The following is a 20,453-nucleotide window of genomic DNA, read 5'->3' as shown; positions in this document are numbered from 1 at the left end:
GCTGTACACTTGTGGAGTATTCTGTGTACATTACAAAACTTGTTACAATAAGTTCAACAAACAAGCATGTTCAATCCTGAGAGCTATGCGAATGGTTATTGTTCCTTACTGCATCTTAGCAGCTCGACAGTCCCTTTTCATTTGACACTATGCTTCTTCAGTAAAACTTGGTAGTGGCATAGAAATTATTTGAGCTCTACATTGGAGCTACAATATTCGATTCCTGAAAATAGTTCCCCTTTGGTCCATTTGCTTTGTGATGTGACACGACTTACTAATAGCTCTACCACCTCTTTCATCCAGCTGTTTTGGCAAAGTTTTCTTTCTTTGCACACGTTCATCTGCAATTGGGTTTTTGACAAGCTACATGTCAGCAACCTTAAGATGTGACTATTTCAAAATGAAATTTAAAAAAGAAATAATTATTGCATACCCAAGTTCTTTTGCTAGTCTCATTTTCAGGCCAAGAGTCTGGTTGTTCTGTTGCAAATAGAGGAAACATGTGCCCTTCATAGACAGTGTCATTGGTTCCGTTCTCAAAGTACCATGTTCTAAGTTTGCTCTGCAAAAGCAATCCAAAACCAGAATAAAACTTGTTAGAACCACTTATTAGTAATCAAAATAAAAGGCTAACTTTATCAAGATCAGTGTCAATAAGTCAGCAGACAACAAGACAATCACATATTACTAATTCGGAACGACCACAACATCCAATCATGAATTAGTACATGAAGTGAGAAAAGGGTTTCCAAGTAACTTTTGGCTAGAAATTGAAATGTCATGAGCCACAGTTAGTATAGTATCATTATCTGATGTAATAGAAAAGTTAACACAGACACTGTTGGTTATTTTGTCACCTTTTTCCTTCAAGAAAGTACTCCCACTGTTCCATTTTTTTATGACTTTTAGTTTGTTCCAAAAAGAAGATATTTTTCTATATTTAGAAACTATGTAGCTTTATTTTCATTTTTTCTTTTAATGACGTCCTTTTAGAGCCATAGAAATTTCAATGCCATGTTTAAAACCATACGTTCTAAAGGATACTTTTGCTACGTGCCAAAAGTCTTTTTCTTTCTCAAACTCCATTTTTAGTCAGATATTGTCATATAGTATGAAGTGGGGGGGAATAGTATAAAGAACTGAAAGAGATTACGAGGGAGAACAAACATCGACATCCCCTCGTACTCCAGCTTCCTCCACTGTCTCACGTGTTGCTGCACCTTCAATTGCTTCATCTTTTTCCTAACCTCCCTGTCATAACAAGAGAAATATTTGTATTTTAAGGGGGGGAAAATTACCTCTAATATAACAGTCAGAGAGAGCATCAAAATGATATATTAAGAAGTTTCAAACCTATGGATCAATCACTATCTTTGGGGAATAGCAACCCTTTGCCTTTTCTCTGTGGACTTATGAGAAGAACTTCAAAGGCATCTTCATCTACCAATGATAACTCAGTGAATCATTATATCTATGATACATCTTTCCACATGAAAATCACACAACAAAGTAAAAATCTGAAACTTGGTACACTAAAAAGCAGAATACTGGCTTGCAGTAAATGAATTAAGACGGAGCACCAAGATATGATGCAAGTTGCATGATTCCAGGATCTGACTTGAGTATTGAGAATTTAAACTTGTTCACATCCTATAACTCACCATTGCTAATCATGGCTCAATACAAGCAGATACAAGATGAAGAATCAATTGACAAAACGCATTGTTGTTTGTACATCACCCATTTGGCCATTTATGAGCTCCTGTAAATAGGGGGAAGAAGAAAGAAAACAAAAAGGAAAAAAAATGAATGAGAAGAAAATTTATTAGATGTGGAAGAAGAGGTTGTAGCTAATAGAAGTAGAGAGTTGCATAAAAAGAGAGAGAACACAATTTAACTACCAACTAGAAAAAGAAAACAAGTCGTGTAGTATATTACCTATATTTAAGCTAAATTCCTGGGTTTGCATGAAAGAGCTGCAAAATTTCTGAAGAGACTGGCGACTCTCCCAGAATATTATAATGTGACCTTTGTTTCATAGAAGAGGAGAAATTGGCTTCATTGGTCACAGAATCATGGTGTTCACTATTGTGATATCTGCTGCTCGTTATCCCAGTGCAATGTTCTGTTAGTTCATCATTATTGTACCATACGACCTCAAGCTCAAGTTCATCTCTATACAACAGACGAAATCCATACTCCCTCATTTTTCCAGAAAAAGATAACTTAATAAGCCCATAGTCATTCGGTGTTTTTCCATTTGCCTTAGATGTATCCCATAAGCCAGCAAGAGGTACCAAGAAACAATGGAAAGTATATTCTGGAGAATATGTTCGATGGTAGATAAGGCAAGTTTCTGGGTCATCGACGACACTCCATCATCACATAAGAGAGATAATTGAGCTGTGGTTTCAATTAATCTTCCAGAGTAACATACAGCAAACCCCAAGAACTTATCATGTACATACCAGTTTTCAGGCAAATTGAATGATACACTTCTATCAATTCCCCGATGGTGGAACCAACTCAGGATATTCTCCCCCCCCCAGTGGTAAACACTCTTAGTGACAAGGAATCTGAAGCAGAGATATCATGCTGCAAGGAAGAGATATTCTGAAACAGGGTTTGTACAAACAAATTGTAGATCGAATCATTGTACGCATCATCCTCATCATACAGTGGTGTGAGGATCATATGCTGTAAGTTCTTCTTGGTTGCTAAATTATGAATACTTTTCAGAGCCATATAATAATCTACACGCAATTCATCTAATTCTGGTGGAAGTTCTGGCAGCTGCGTAAGACTTCTGCACTCTGTTAAATCCAAGGATCGAAGAGTACCAAGTTAGGATATGCTTCGAGGCAACTGGTCAAAATTATTTAACCTGAGATTCAGCTCTTTCAAAGAGGATAAGCTTCCAATGTCTTCCGGAAGCCCTCTATCTATTAGATTCCAGTAACTGAGATTCATAAATCCCAATGAGCGTAATCCTTCATTAACCGGAGGGAAAACAAAGTACACACCATCTTCAAGGACTAATTCTGATTTTTGTTTTGAAAAAACTCAAGAATTTAAGCTTGTTCAACCGGACAATAGAAGATGAAGGCTGTGAGATGAGCATCTTCGGCATCAAGCCGCTTCAAGTTTTCTAAATCCCCAATAGCTTCTGGAAAGCTTTCAAGTTTTGAACAATTCGATACATCTAGACTAACCAAACTTTTCCGCTTACAGATGCTTCTCGGAAGTTTACAAGGTTTTCTAAACCCCTCAAATCTAGATGCCTCATCACATTGTCTAGCAAGTGAATCCCAAAGTCCATTTTCATGCTTCTGAGGATATCTGGAAAAATTTCTAAACTAGAGCACCCCTTCAGATTCAGATATTTAAAGGAATCGATGCATAGAGCTGGAAACCTCTTAAGGCGTTTACAGTTGGTCAATTCTAATGTACAGAGTTGTTTTAAAGATCCCAGGGAATGATGAATCTCTTTAAGATTCATACAATTTGACAGATATAAAGTCTTCAAATTTGGCATCCTCGTTAAGTCTAGCAGCTCCTTAAGACTCTTCCCATATGAAAAGCCTAATAATCGAAGACCACTAAGCTGTACTATGCTTCGAGGCAAATGCTTAAAGTTATTTCCACAGAGATACAACTCTTTCAAAGATGATAAGCATCCAATGTCTTCCGGAAGTCCTCCATCTATTAGATCGCAGTAATTGAGATTCAGAATTCTCAATGAGCGTAATTCGTCATTCACTGGAGGGAACACAAAGTACACTCCATCTTCAACGCTTACTTCTGGTTTTTGTTTTGCAAAACTAAAAAATGTAAGCTTGTTCAACCGGACAATGGAAGATGGAGGTTGTGAGATAAGAGTATCTCCGACATCAATCCGCTCCAAGTTTTCTAAATCCCCTATAGCTTCTGGAAAACTTTTGAGCTTAGAGCAACCCGATACGTATAGATTAACCAAACTTTTCAACTTACAAATGCTGCTCGGAAGTGTTGCAACATTTTCTAAGCCCCTCAAATCTAGATCCCTTATCACACCGCCTAGCATGTGAATCTCAAATTCCACTTTCATGCTTCCGAGGATATCTGGAAAATTTTCTAACTAGAGCACCCCTTCAGATTCAGATATTCAAGGGAATCGATGCACAGAGTTGGAAACCTCTTAAGCCGTTTATAATATGTCAATTTTAATGTACAGAGCTTTTGAAAAAATCTTATGGAATGATGAACCTCTTCAAGATTTATACAATTTGACAGATCCAAAGTCTCCAAATTTGGCATCCCCATGAAATCCAACAACCCTTTAAGCCTCTTGCAATATGATAAGTACAAGGATTGAAGAGCACCAAGTTGGGCTATACTTCGAGGCAAATGCTCAAAATTATTTCCACTGATATTCAACCCTTTCAAAGAGGATAAGGATCCAATGTCTTCTGGAAGTCCTCCATCTATTAGATTGCAGTAACTGAGATTCAAAGTTTCCAATGAGCATAATCCTCCAGCCACTTGAGGGAACACAAATTCATCTTCAAGGCCTACTTCTGATTTTTGTTTTGCAAAACTCAAGGATTTAATCTTGTTCAAGCGGACAATTGAAGCCGGGGGTTGTGAGATTATATTATAGCTGGCATTCAGAATCTCCAAGTTTTCTAAATCCCCTATCTCTTCTGGCAAGCTTTCAAATTGTGAGCAATTCAATACATTTAGACTAACCAAACTTTTCAACTTAGAAATGTTGCTCGGAAGATTTACAAGGTTTTCCATATCGTTCAAATCTAACTTGGTAATGTGAGTTAGATACTGAACAGATGATGGCAGTTCCCTTATCCCAGATTCATCCATGATAATCCTTAACTCCAGCTTGATAATCTTTAACTCCAGCTTACTTCTTCCCCGGATCTCTGGAAATTTCTCTAAACTATAGCAACGATGTAGATTAAGATATTTAACAGATTTCACGTTGACACATGGAAACCTCTTAAGGCGTTCACAATTATCCAGATTTAAGCAAATGACTTTTCTGCAATACCCCAGGGAATGGTGAACCTCTTCAAGATTACTACAATTGCCCAGATACAAATACTCCAAATTTGGCATCCCTGTGAAATCTGGTGTTCGCATTAGGCTTGTAGAGTCCTTGAGATCTAGCACTCGTAGAGACGGCAAATGCTGCTATTCAGAACACAGAAAGAATGAGATAGAACAACAAAATATTCCAGGTAAATGAATTATCATAAAATTAGGGTGCTCCCCGGGATTTAGATTTGGCTAGTGGGCTATCTATGAATCTAGAAATTATTTCCTTTCTTTTCTTCTTCTCATTTTGTATTTGTGGGCATCAAATGACCTTCGTGTTATTGAATTTTAATTGTTGCTAGCGTTCCTAAAAGTAACTATTAAAAAATCTACTCCCTTACCCTTAGACGAAAATGGCATTTATGAGAATCAACACAATAATTTGTGGCAATAATTTGTGTGAAATTAGAAATTAGCTTCCAAGTAGGATATTTTTCAATATCTCTTCTTGCTTCTTTGCATATCTCTTCTTGCTTCTTCTTAATATACAATGCACATTTTAACCAAAATTAGCATTTTTCTCTTTTATTCTTTAGATGTAATAGCTATTTGTTTCAATTGTATATTTTTTCTTTTTCGGGACAAAATCTATAGCAAATAAAAACTTGGCTAGAACTCCATGTTTAGCAAACAGAAAAGTTTGGCCAAAATAATGGAGTTCCAACTGCATATTTCTTTTTTCTTCTTCTTCTTTAGATGCAGTGACTATTTCTTTCAAACAATGTAGTTTTTTTGGGCCAAAATATGTATACAATAGTATTTGGTTGCGACTCCATTATTTTCAGCCAAACAAATCTTTTTTGTCAAAATAATTGACTTCCAAATTGTGTATTTCTTTTATTTCTTCTTTAGATGCAATGACTATTTATTCTAATAGTGTATTTTTCTTTTTCCCGGCCAAATCTCTAAAAATGTTGGCTGGAATTTCATTATGTTCATCCAAAATAAAAAAAATGATCTAGCCAAGGTAGTAGTGTTCCAACTGTGTTTTATTTTTATTTCCTCTTTAGATCCAATGACTATTTATTTCAACATTGTATTTTTCTTTTTCCGGCCAAGCCTGTAAAAAGAACTGGTTGAAACTCCATTACTTTTAGTAAGATGAAATAGTTTAACCCAATGGTGCATGGAATGGTGAATGCCCCAGGATCTTCCCTTTTTTGCACTGTGGTCTTGAAAATAATAGCACTGACGCGATGAGTGATACCCATAGTGTCGTGTTTCAATGGCTTCTTCTTCTTTGTTAAGAGATTCTTTAAATACTTGGCAAACTCAGGCATTTCTTGGACAGCGTCCATGAAAGGAATGTTCATCGTCAATTGCTTGAGTTGATCATAAAATCGCAAACACTTGTCATCTTCTGTTTTCCTCACTAGCCTTTGAGGAAAAGGCGGTGAAGATTTGAACATTTGAGTCAAAGGGCGTAGAGCGCCAGAAAGTTTTTCCTTCCCCTTTTCATGTTTTTCTCCTTGTGCCTTGAGATTATCAAGATTTTGCTCCTCTTCAGCTATAATAGGGACTTCCTCCTCTGTTTCTTCCTCCACAATAACATTAGATACATCAGGTTGTGCCTCTTCTTCAACAATTGGCTCCAAATCAATCACCTTTTTATCAACACCTTGAAGTATTTTTCCACTTCGGGTTCTAATAGCAGCTACATGCTCCACAGAGTTTACCCCACTACCTTTCGGATTTGGAACTGTTTCACTTGGTAGTTGTCCACGTTGAGGAGTATGCAATTCTCTGGAAAGATCTCTGAATTGCAATTCAAGCTTCTGAATGGCAGCTGAATGAGACAGTTGAACTTGAGACATTCCCTTTATTGTACTTTCAGTTCTATCCTGATTCATTAGCATTTTCTGCATTATACTTTTCAGCTCCGCAGAATCATTAGCAGCATTGCTAGCAGAGTTGCTAGCTGAATTGTCTCTCCACTGTTGGGAACTTGATGCTTGCCCCCTTAGTGGAATGTAGGGGTTAGATCTCTTGTTGCCATAATTGTTATTATTGTAATTCCCTTGATTTGGATTTCCCTGATCATTTCTGCTATAATTGTTCCCTTGCAATTGGTGTTGAGGCTTTTGTTATGGGTGATGGCCCGGACCTTGATAATTTTGCCTTTGATAACCCCCTTGGGAGTTGTTGACATAATTAGCATCCTCATAATGTTGTTTCCCATCTTGGTACATCCCCTCAGGGACTTGATACATCCCCTGTGGATGAGGTGGTAACGCCTCAACAACATTTACCCCTTGTGCATCCTTTTCTGCCAACTTCTTTGACAATAGATCCACCGTGGTTTGCAATTGAGCAAAGGCATGATCTCTCTCGTGGTTTTCTTTTGCAACAACAGCTAGTGATGGACTACCATAAGAGAGACTCTCACTATCAGTTGAATACCAAGCTTGATTGTGGGTGGTGAGTTTATCAAGCAAACGAGTGATGTTGATAAATGACTTGTCCATGAAGCATCCTCCTGCGGCAGTATTGACAGTAATCTGATTCATTGTATCTAAGCCCTTGTAGAATTTCTCGGTGAGAATAGCATTCGGAAACTCGTGAGTTGGAGATTGAGCTAGATAGTACTTGAACCGCTCCCATACCGAATATAATTATTCCCTCGGGAGCTGTTTGAACTCAAAGATCTTATCTCGAAGTTCAGCCTTTTTGCTCGGTGGGAACCACTTCTTCATAAATGTATTGGCTAGCTCGCTCCAGGTATGAATAGAATTGTTGGGAAGCTTTTCATACCATTCCCTTGCTCGGCCAGCCAAGGAATATTTGAAAACCCGTAACCGAAGTGCATCAGCAGAAACAACACCTTAAGATTGTTGAGCACATACGTGCAGGAAGTTCTTCAAATGTCGGAGTGGACAGTCCTCTGAAGAATTTCGAAAATAACCTTCAAGTTTCAGCAGCTGATAGATAGAACTATCAATTTTGAAAGTAGCATTTCTAGTCCTAGGAGGGACCACAGCAGAAGCATAATCAGCTTCATTGATGAATTCCGCAAATATATTCTCATATTCCTCCTCTTCTTGTGCAGGAGGGTTCACTTGGAGCCCACCTTGGTTTCCTTGATTTCGATTATGTCTTCTTGCCATGTTCACCTGGTTCACCAAAACAGCAAACAAGGTGTGATGGAATAGAAAACGTTTTAAAGAAAAGTACACAACAATCAGTAATTTCAAAACCGTATTCCCCGGCAGCGGCGCCAAAATTTGATACGCTCAAATTACACCTATGAGTGGCATAAAGGGGTTGTTGTCAAATATAATAACCCAAACAAGTTTGGGGTCGAATCCCACAAGGAATATGGAGAGAAAAAGGTACTAATTGTATGTGATACTAGTCTTTAAAGGCTTTAATCCTATTCCGAATAGTTTGAAATATTTGTTGTGTAATGTAATTGAATACTTTGAATTAAATTGTACTTAATGCGAGAGAGAGACTAAGGTTGTGTTCCCCACTTTGATTAGATATTATGCTTCAGGTTTAAATGTGATATACTTCTAATGGTTGTTCTAAGAGTATGCACTTGATCTCTTAAGGACTTCCTAATGTTTCTCAACAGTTAGGCCGTATTTCCTCTTTATGATTTTTCCAAATGTGAAAGAGTTGAACTCGAAGAGCGACCAATAATGCCAATTAGACTTGTTCTTATCCCTAAGTTAGTCTATTAAACGAGGGTTAACGCTCCGAGTCATTGTTATTCAATCTTACTAATACTAACTCTCTTTCCCAAGAAAAGTTAGTATAATGGCCTAGGTTAATGCTTGCAATCATTACCCAACGCTAACGCACGAAGATAGAATAAATACCAACAACCATTATGCATATATCAATAGTAGAAACTCATTCACATAATACCCATCATGGGGTCCACAACCTTAGAATTAAAATTAGCTACTCATCATTTTGGTTAACAAAGAAAGCTTAAAAGTTAACATAATGTACTTACAATGCTAATACAATGTGGAATGAGGGTGAAGTTGGTGCTTTAAATGCTCCAACCACTTCACAAATATCCAAGGCTTAAAGTTAATGCTCCCAAAAGATCAGAATAAATGTTAAAAACCTAACTTTAAGTATTTATAGGGCCAAAAATCGCGCCAAAGTCCTGGACAAAAACACCCTTCGCGGCATCGTTATGGACCGTAACACAGGTTACGGTCCATCCTTCGGTTCCATCCTTTGTCATCTTGATATAGGTCAACCGTTACGGCTTCTTGCGACGGACCGTAACACAGGTTACGGTCCGTATCTTCCAGCGAATCATGGCTTCGGTGTTCAGTGGCCAATGCATTACGCTATGACGTTATGCCCTGTAACCTGCATTACGGACCGTCCTTGTGGGCGTAACATGTGACACTAGTTAGGCTTCTTACTGAAAATTTCCTTCAGATTACGGTATACGTTACAGCCCGTAACATGAGTTATGGACCGTCCTTTATAGCGGCACGTATCTGGATCTTTCTCTCTGGGTACGGATCATGTTACGGTCCGTAACTCGAGTTACGGACCGTCCTTTTTCTCCAAGTTGTCCCTTTTTCAGCATTTCTTATCATTTCCGTTCCTTAGTCAACCAACCCTACAAAACACCAAAATAACATAAGAAACAATGTAAAAGCACTTAAAAACAAGCAACACTTCTAGTGAAAAAGACATAAAATGTGCCGAAATTCACCGCACATCACCCAACTAATGGAGTTCTAGCATGTACTTTAAAATTTTGGTTCAAAACTTAAAAAGGTTAAAGCACATATTTTATTTCAAAAAAAATACCACGTGGTGGCATTATCTCAACCTGAGGCTCGTTCGGAGTATAAATGATAACCAAGAGAGTAATTAAGACAACTTAAGTTTAGGTCTCCAATAAATAAAACATACCAAATTTAGGGGAGTTTTTAATGTTCTGCAAAAATACAAAATAATATTCAATTTATTTAGAAATAATTGAAGAAAATCGTAGCCAGAGAGAAAAATATTTGTCTCTTTAAAGAAGTGTAATATTGTAACATCTCATGCCTTCGGGCTAAGGATTGACTCGTAATATGGGGGTATAACGGAACCAAGTTGGGAGGCGTAGGAAGTGTTTTGAAACCTATAAAAGGCATAAGAATTGTTGGAAGCTACACTACGAACCATGTTTTCCAGTGAGTTTTCACAAGACGTCACTTCAAGCGAGCCTAAGCCCTTTATTAGTTGGGAATTTGGGAAAACTTCCTTGATGAAAGTTGTAGCCCTTTAAAATACCTTTCCAACCGTATAAAGATCAGATCGATCAGAGTTTTCTACAAGGAGTTATGACCATTTTACCATCGGGTGTACGTGCAGAAAGTTTTGAGCTATGGTCGGGCGACGCCCAGCCATAGCATGACAAAGCTGTCAATTCCAGAAAGTTTTGTGCGTTGGTGCGGCGATGCCCAGGGTCCCCAAAAACGCAGAACTCAGCTTTAAAACGCTAATTTCTGCAATTTAAGTCTATATTCACTTCTACAAAACCCTAAGTCTTTATTACTCCATGTATTTCTAAGTAATTCTGACACTCCTACATGGTTATTAACAAAATTCTACGCTACAATCTTAGGGTTTCCAAGAAAACCATTCTCAAAGGTTCAAGTGAAGGTTTTTGGGTTTCTTCTTCAAAGTATAGATTTTTCTTCGAGTTTTGGAGCGATAAAGGTAGGTAAGGATAACTCTCTACGTGCGGGAACAACGTTATTCTTCCACACGCCACGTTCTTCATGATTTCTACGAATTGCATCAAAAATAGAGATTATGCCTTAGTTTCATGAAAAGCTTCAGGACTTCTATTCTTTGATGATATAGTTTTGTAGTTGTTCATGATTGTCATTCCGAATATCGTGAACACAGTACGTAATCAGTGTATGCTCATGTTTGACATTCTATGAGTCTTAGTCATAGACTACAGAATGCTTATGCATAGTAATACTCTAAATCCCATGAATAGTTCATGAATCCATGTCTCAGTTTAGTTCAGTACTCCATATCAGAATCTCAATATGATTTCATATCTCAGTATAGAAATTCTCAGTATCCCATATCAGTACTACAGTATGACTCTCAAAATCCATGTTAAGAACTGCAGAATGATGAACACAGCTATTTATATATATGGACTTGAGGTCACAGTTATATATAAGGACCCGAGGTCACTGTTAATTATATATATATATATATATATATATATATATATATATATATATATATATGTGTGTGTGTGTGTGTGTGTGTGTGTGTGTGTGTGTGTGTGTGTGTGTGAGTGAGTGTGGACCCCAAGTCACAGTTAATGAATTCAGATACAACAGGCAATTTCCCCAATTATTCAGTAAGGGGCAATTGTGATTACGGTCAAGGTGTTCAGTTCAGTTATTCTTATGCTCAGTTCAATTTCAATATCAGTATATCTCATGTTTATTGATTTGGGTTGTCCTTTCCCCGATCACCCACACCTATTTATTCTTTCAGATGTTTTTACATACAAGTACAATTCAAATGTACTTACGTCCCTTTTTGCACGGGGCCTGCATTTCATGATGCAAGTACTGATTTACAGGACTACAAATCTGTTCGTTAGGACCTCACTCGTATCAACTACTTGGTGAGCCCCAATTTCCTTCGGGCATTGCTTTTATTTTTCATTTATTCAGTTATGTTGGACCGTCAGGTATGCCGGGGCCTTGTCCCGATAAATAATTAGTATTTCAGTATTCTTCAGAGGCTTCATAGACTAGAGTAGCAGTCAGTCAATATTTCCAGATATTGTGTTCGCCGTGTTGGCTACACATTTATATTCTCAGACTTATCACAGTATTTTATAATTATGATATTCAGTCAGACTTTTTAGTAGCTTAGTATGCTTATAAGTTATATTCCGCTCCAGCAGTTTAGTTCAGTCATGAATGATTCGCTCGGTCCAACAGTTAGGCACCAGGTGCCGTGTTACACCCAGGCCCAAGTCCGGGGCGTGACAAATATAGCATGGGACAAACAAAGTGTTAAATTCGAAAGCAATCTCTGAAAGCTTATATATCATTTTAGATCCAGAATATAGTTGTACATAATGTACCCTTTATGTTTTAACAAGTATTCCTTCTGTCTCCCTACAAACAAGCTTAGGATGAGACTCACATCTTACTAGGAAAACGTTTGAATGAGTTAGCTTCTTAGTCAAAATTATGATAGGAAGTATTGGGAGAAAAATGACATAAAGATTAAAATAAACTAGAATTTAACTATTGTACCTTTGTTCCCTTCCATAAATGATGCAGTTCACTCCAAGAAAGTTCTAGATGAACAAGCCTAGGATAGTAATTCCAGGAAACCCAACGCAAGTTGTTGGGCAGGTACTCAATAGAGCCATCATGGCAAGTAATGGGACCTCGGAACCATTCCAAACGTATGTATAATATCCTACGCATTTTCATATTTTTCATGACCTCTTTGCTAAAGCATAATTGTTGATGATAACTAAACCAGATTGCTTCCATTGCCTTGGTACCCTGGTAAAAAGATCATTAGTTTACAATGTATATTTATCTCGAGATGTCGTAATAAACCAGGCTACTTTATCATTCCTCACAGTGCTACGTTTCGTCATGTTTTGTACTATATATTTATCATTACACTTGAAGTTCTTGAAGAGCCACTAATAAAAATTTAAGGTATAATATTAGTTGGATCTTTTTTAAGAAATATGTTGCTTAAGAGAAATACTTTGTGCAATTAATTATACAATTCTACTTTCAAAAAATACATTTTTTGAGAATTTGTTTAGAGTCAAGTGTAAAAGTTTTTCATGCAATAACAGAACGAATTAATTGAAGTAATTTTTTGAATAAAAATAACCAATCGTAAAATGAATCCCTTATTGAGTTATTACCTTATTATGTATAAAATGTCATACTAATTTCATGTTAATCCAAAAAATGATATTGGATTAAACAGATTAAGTAATTCTCCCTTCTCTATTAAATCCTTTTCATGAGAAACTTTTGATTAGGGAGGATGTTGGGTTTCCGTGTAATGTAGTATGGACTCCGCAGGTGCCGAGGAAGGTCTGTTTTTTCTCTTGGCTAGCTACTAGAGGGGTGATCTTGATGGCGAAAAATCTTAGAAAGCGGAAGACAGTCTGCATCAGTTGGTTTTACATGTGCAAGAAGGCAGGCGAGGATGTCGATCATCTTCATCTACATTGTGATTTTACTATGAGCTTATGGTGGGATATGTTTAGGTGGTTCAAAACTTCTTGGGTGATGCCAAAGACGGTGAAAGATTTGATGTTTCGTTGGAGGAGAGGGAGAAGGAGAAGAAGACGTAGATCATGGAACATGGTCCCTCTTGCGTTAATGTGGATTGTTTGGAGAGAGAGAAATAGGAGACTTTTGAAGGGATAGAATCAAGTTTCAGTAAGCTTAGGTGTAGTCTCCAATCACTAATTTTCTTTTGGTGCACTCATAAAATTCCTTGTTGTATAGAAGAATGGGTGGAGTTTGTAGAGAATCATGTCTTTTTGTAGATTCTTTACTTTTGGTATACCCCTTGTATATAGTTAGTTATTTGGCCCTGTTTATGAATGAAATGCTTTTACCTAATCAAAAAAAAAAAGATTAAGTAATACTCCATCCGTCCCAATTTATGTGTATCAAGAAAAGTGTATCACATAAATTGGGACAGATGATTGGAATTGAACCTATATGACTTTGGAATATGAAAACCAGAAATTGAATATTATTGCCTTATTTAGCCTACTTACTGTATTGTTGACCATCACTTCTTCTAAATCTTCAGCGCCCCATAGTCTGCTACGTTCACCCGGATCCTTTTGCATTTTCACTATATATTTACCCATATCTTGTATTAAGTCATGCATTTGAATCGTCCCATATTTAGAGATGAACAAGAGAGATTTGTCAATTAGGACTCTCAATCCGATAATTGCTCCAGAATAACAGCTCTCAAGAATTTGCATGATGTAATCTTTGTCTTTCCCTCGTAAGAAGCATGCTATATCTAGAAATATATCTCTGTTGTATGGTCTCCAGTCTATCATAGCTTATTTTGAGCTTTTCAATGATTTCTGAGTTAGAGCTAATTTTCATTTGCTCTCTAGCACTTCTCCACTCAGTTATGTCCCTCTTATGTAAGAAAGAACCCCACACTTTCAGGGCTAAAGGAAGGCCTTTAGCATGACTTACAACCTCCAATGAGAGCTTCTCAAAACATTCATCTGGAAGTTCTTCTTTGAAAGCATATTGATTGAACAACTGAATAGCATCATGGTCAAGTAGTGTAGTCACTTCATATACTACATCATTCTTTCCTATCAAATGCTTGTCTCTAGTTGTTACAATAACCCTACTACCCTTACCATACCAACCAAGATCCCCTGCTAGGTAATCCAAAAGGTCTCTGTGATATATGTCATCAAGCACAACCAAAACCTTCTTAAAACGAAGTCTATGAGCCATCGGGTGCTTTCCGTCCTCCTTATTATTCACGTAATCAGCTTTTTCCCTTAACAATTCAGAGAGAAGGATATTTTGCAGAGAATGCATTCCACATTTGTTTTCTTTAATATTCGCAAGGAAACAAGCCCCATCACATTGATTTGAGTTTGTATCAAAAATAGCCCTTGCTATTGTCGTTTTACCGACTCCACCCATACCCCAGATCCCCACAATCCGAACATCATTGATTTCCATCTCTAGTAGGGATTTTACTTTCTCTAAATGAGTATCTATTCCCACAACATTTTGCAAATAAGATACTGAAGTCTGGCATAATTTGGACGAAATTTGGTCAACAATATGTTGAATACAGTCTGATTCAATCCTACAAAAACTAAGAATATTGCTGACATATACAGGTAAAAAAGTCAAGAATAAGAAGTGGTATTTCACATTGTAGAGTCCATAGTTATGATAAAAGGGACTATGCACATAAATCAAACTCTTGAAAAACCAAGCAGAATATTATCTACCTAAAAGTATCATTGAGTAATAAATTGATAGGAACTATCCCTTCTTACTGATATAAATATAAATATATAATCAACCATCATTCTTTTTTTCAGAAAATATGAAAAGTTTATTTAAGATTCTGTTTGACTCATTTTTGAGGTCCAGACTCTTTGTTCTATAGTAGAATAGTACGTGTAGCTAGTCTTCATAAATTATTCCTTCTGTTTCAATCTATGTGTTTTTAACTCACCTGTCACGGATATCACAACCTTTTAGATCTGCGGCATCACTTAGAGCAGTCCTCCATCTTTTCACCTTCTGCATTCCCTCAACATCATCTTTACACTGCGATTCATGTTTGGCAAAGGCTTCTGCAAAGCTCTCTGTTTGCTTCCGAACATGTGATGGATCCACATCATAGAAGACCGGTATGACTGTCTGTACATTTTTGTCCTCCTTGCATTTCATTATCTTCACTAGTTCATTCAAGCACCACCTCGATGTAGCATAATTCTTTGAGAAAACGACGAGGGCAACTTGAGACTCTTCGATAGCTTTCAAGAGTTCTTCTGGGATCAAATCGCCATGCTCTATCCTTTTCTCGTCTTGAAAGGTGAATATTCCCTTGTTTTTCAAACCTTCGTACAAGTGATCTGTTAATGTCTTGCGAGTATCTTCGCCTCTAAAACTTAGAAAGACATCATACTTCCATCAAGGACGGTACTGTGAATTACTCGCAATAGAAGAAGCAGATGCCATGGATTCAATTGTTACATCTGAAAATGAAAACACAAACTGTGCGGATAGATTGGACCTGTGGTAATAAGATGAAGAAATAGAATCAAAATGAAAGATGAATGTTTCTGTGAATTAAGCAACTTCATAATGCTCCATTCCACTCTGATTAGAACTATTATTGTTACAGGGTTTTCTTCGAACTTTGAAGGGGAGCCTTGGCGTAACTGGTAAAGTTGTTGTCATGTGACCAAGAGGTCACGGGTTCGAGCCGAGGAAACAGCCTCTTGCAGAAATGCAAGGTAAGACTGCGTACAATAGACCCTTGTGGTCCGACCCTTCCCCGGACCCCGCGCATAGCGAGAGCTTAGTGCATCGGGCTGCCCTTTAACAGAAGCAAGTAGGAAATTCCTTCAAAGACCACCCACCCTCCCTGCACCAAAATTCCACTATGATATGTACACAATGGACAGCTAAAAGTACAAGGCCATGAAGCTACAAATTCCAAAGAAAAAAAGAAAAAAAAAAAAAAAAGAGGAACTTTCTGAAAAGTATTATTGCTCCAACGTGCCCATCTCTTTCTGGAAAGAGAAAGAAAAAGTGAATCACATACATGGCCCTCTCCTTAATCAATTCTGACCAATTTATCCACGTTGCTTTTTCTATTTTAATCTTACATGAAAGTCGAAAAAGTCTTCAAATGTTTCTCAGTCTTCAACGCACTGATGATTGATTAATAAAAAAAATCTAAATAAAACAGATAAAAATTGAAACCTTAATCAACAAATTGTGAGCCTGTTTGTTTGAAAGGGTAAAATATGTTGAATGAGTAAAAGTAAGATAATATTCGAGCAATTTCTATATCACCGAAAGGACGACTTGACTTTACTGTAATCGAAGATAACAACTACTTAAAAGCACAAATGGTCAATTTTCTTTGTGCAGGATGGAAAAGTGAAAAACAAAAGAATGTTACTTTTCCAAAAGCAAAATTGTAAGTGCTTATTAAAGCAGCAACAAGATTTCTTTATGTAAATTACCGTTTAATTTTATAGACGATGTTCTTGTGTGTAGTTCCATTTTGACGATTTAAGTGCTTTGTCATGACAAGAACTTCGGTCACGGAAAAATTGCATACCAAATAAGCTAGTCCAAGCAAAGCCGACAGAACACAAACATTGGATATCCGAATCACCTATTTACTTTATAAATACTTTATGATACAGTAACACAAATAACCTGATAGACGAATTGTAACAGCAATTAAGCCTAAATTGAAATGATCATTCTGATACCCATTGCGGAGCAAAGGATTTTATCCTTTCGACCAAAACGATAAATGAGTAAGGTTCAAATTCAATTGAGAAGAAGAGAAAATAACAAAGAATAACAATTCAACTCCTAATACGTTATGAGTACTTGATATGTTGGGTTATCAAACTTCAGCTTGAAAATTTATTTATTCTGCTTCCATTAGTCTAAGGTAAAATAAAAAGATGACTGTTAATATGAAAGAAAATCGATGAAGTACTTAAAATAATAATAACACAATTATTCTAGAACACATAGTACATATGCATTAATTAAAGCGTTATTCGACAGTTTAAAAAAGAACCTGTTGACGATTATTATTTGACCAATCTCCAATTTTTCCTAACCAACAATGGCTTCTACGTATAATTTGTAAAAGCTAATGAAATACAAGCTCATGTATGTTTAATGTACCAAATAATGGTCATCTCAAGTGTGATAGCTAACTTATTATATGACTATTTGAAAGTTATGCTAAAAGCGCATGAACATCACGACTGGCGGAACTCGGAAGTAAGACTATGGGACAAGGGGTGGAAAGCAACAATCTTCATGTTTTTGAAGCATCTCCTTCTTTTGATCGAGCTGCTAATGGAACTGTATCATACATCTAGAGACGAACCTTAAAATTAAATAAAATCCTTCCATTAAGGAAAAAAAAAATGAACCTCACAACTGCAAATGATGTATTCGCACATCAAACACAATAATAAAACGAAGCTACTGCTATCAAATTATACAATGAGAAATAAAAAGACAAGCATGGAAATTGAGGGGGGAAACAGAAAATGAACAACATTACAAGAATTAAATTATTGAGTAAGGTTTAAAAAACTATGAAGGGAAAAACATAAGAAAAGAAATAGAATTAGCAAGGAGAGTAGGGTAATCAACTAGCAAAACTCTCCTTTGAAAATAACAGAAAAAAGAAAATTAATTTACCTCATTTGTCACTTGTAGATTGGTATTTTCTTCGCATCGCAAATGGTGGGTAGAGATATGCTAAATTAAAAGAACAATGGGTTCTACGGGAAAGAGGATTTCTTCAATTGACGATGGTTTTAGAGAAAGAATAACTGCTTAATCATTTGTGCACTTTTCGATATTTGAGCATAATTTAACAAATAAAGGATCAGAAAAGACTAACACAAGTACTATGTAGTATGTAGAATTACTTCAACTTCCCAAAAGCTATATTAGTCCAAAAGTTAGAAGCCGAAAGAAATCCAACGGATTAAGTAGGCAATAAATTGCACCGTTAGGATATGTATTGGAAGATGAAAGTTCAAAGCATTGAATAATAGTCTGCCTGGCAGCTTCTAAAATCAGCTTATTTTAAAAAGTGATTTTTTTAATAGTAAAAAAAAAAAACTTTTAGCGAAAAATAATTTGTGTTTGGCTAATTAATTTAAAAAATATTTTTGAGTAGCAATTAATATTTAGCCAAACTTTTAAAAAATACTTCGAAATGTATTTTTTTCAAAAGTGCTTGTCAAAAAAGTGTTTCTGGGCAGAAGCCATTTTTTTTAGCTTCTGAAAAACTGTTTCTGCTATTCTCCAGAAGAAGCACTTATTGAAAAAATATGCACTTTTAGGAGAAAATAAGCTTGGCCAAACAGGCTATAAGTTTGGTTTTTGGTGTAAAAAAATTTAAGTAAAGGCAAAATGATCGTTTAATATTTGATGAAAAATTTAGTAATTCAACTTTGACATTCGAAACTTTCTCACTTTTGACGGCCAATTTAGTAATCCAATTTTGACATTCAGACCTTCCCACTTTTAGAATAGTACGATGATTATGCCTAAAGAAACCATTGTAATGTGAATAACATTTCTTAGAACTTTAATATAGGAGGAAGTAGGAAATTTCATCAAAGACTACACACCCTCCTTGCACCAAAACTCCACTGTAATACATACACAATGGATAGCTAATAGTACAAGCCCATTAAGCTACAAATTAGAGATAAAGAGAAACTTTCGGAGAAAAAAAAGGATGAATTACATGGCCCTCTCCTTAATCATTACTCACTAATTTATCCATGAAAAAAGTGAGCCTGTATTTTTAAAAGTGTAAAATATGTTTAGTGGCTTTCTTCCTCAGTTGACTTCAAAAATGGTCCCCTTCCGTGAAAAATTATATTACTGTTTATACAAAATTAAAATTATTTTTTAATATATATACAGCAAATGTTGAACTCTTGGCTTCTTAACATGTTTATTCTTTATATTTTAAAACCCTTTATAAAAATACTTCCTCCGACAAGAATCAACAACCCCCCAAACAAATGTAATTTAAAAGCACTAATTGTCCTACTTTTCTTTGCGCAGATGGAAAGTAAAAAAAAAAAATATCAAAGTTTTGTAAAAGAAGAATCAACACAACTGTAATTTCATATAAAAAGAAAGAATAGAGGAGGAGGAGGAAAATGTTAACAAAAATTGGGGTACCTTGTTATGCTATTCCAACAGAAAAATTCCAATTGGATCTGTATTTTCACTTCTTTCCTTTTTGGGGAAGAAGGGGGTTGCATGCTCATTTTTCCTTTGCTTTCCCTTTCTCTAAACTTAAGACCTTCTTCTCCTTCTTTATTTTTTTTCTTTTTTGGTGGGGAGGGGTTTTTGTAAAAGGATAAGAAATATGCAGCCTAAACCAATATAATATACTATAGAACATTATACAAGGAAAAGCATTATACATAATGTAGCAACCTTGTATAAAATTATATAAAAAGTGTTTATACATAAATATGCGCTAAATCAGGTAACATAGGGGCTACGTGGCGTAACTATTTTCTCCCCGTAGACGTGAAGCGTAATTTTCCCTTAAAACGAATTCTATATGATTTTTCCAAAAAAACAAGTAATAGATTAAGGGGTAAATAGTAAATTATAAATGGATAAACGAATGTAAAATTAAAAAAACATGAAAAAGGTTCAAAATTTTGCTATTACTACTATTAGCATTTCCTCTCTTCTCTAAGTAAAGCATATTCTCATTGTTTTCAAGAATAATCATGCCCTCGATGTTACAACACTGACTCACATTTGTCCCTGTGATTTGCGAAGTGGTCTGTTATATCTATAAGTGTTCAAGCAGTAATTTATCAGAAATTTACTACAACCAGTAATTGTTAACAGTAATTTACTAAAATCAGTTTCTGTTTTATAAAACCAGAAAAAACGTTAAAGACAGAAATTAGATGAAACAGAAAATTTCCGAGCTCACAAGTTTGCTGTGTGTCCTTAAGAAATATAATCTCCTCACTGTTGCCAAGGTTAATGGATTAATTTCTCTCAGGATGGAACGTAAACTATTCTGCAATAGCC

General features: G+C 36.1%; 1 non-coding gene and 2 pseudogenes across 1 annotated transcript; 1 reads left to right on the top strand and 2 right to left on the bottom strand.

Moving 5' to 3' along the window:
• LOC132612833 (nudix hydrolase 21, chloroplastic-like) lies at positions 1-1,752 on the bottom strand (annotated as a pseudogene).
• Positions 1,753-1,949: 197 nt separating this feature from the next.
• On the bottom strand, positions 1,950-19,559 carry LOC132612832 (TMV resistance protein N-like; annotated as a pseudogene).
• On the top strand, positions 7,645-7,750 carry LOC132616362 (small nucleolar RNA R71). Its single transcript, XR_009573148.1, has one exon. It is a non-coding gene; the product is annotated as a small nucleolar RNA R71 (small nucleolar RNA).
• Positions 19,560-20,453: the final 894 nt, after the last annotated feature.

This window comes from Lycium barbarum, chromosome 10 (assembly GCF_019175385.1).
Source record: "Lycium barbarum isolate Lr01 chromosome 10, ASM1917538v2, whole genome shotgun sequence".
Classification (NCBI taxonomy): domain Eukaryota; kingdom Viridiplantae; phylum Streptophyta; class Magnoliopsida; order Solanales; family Solanaceae; genus Lycium; species Lycium barbarum.
This window is presented reverse-complemented; position numbering and strand designations above follow the sequence as displayed.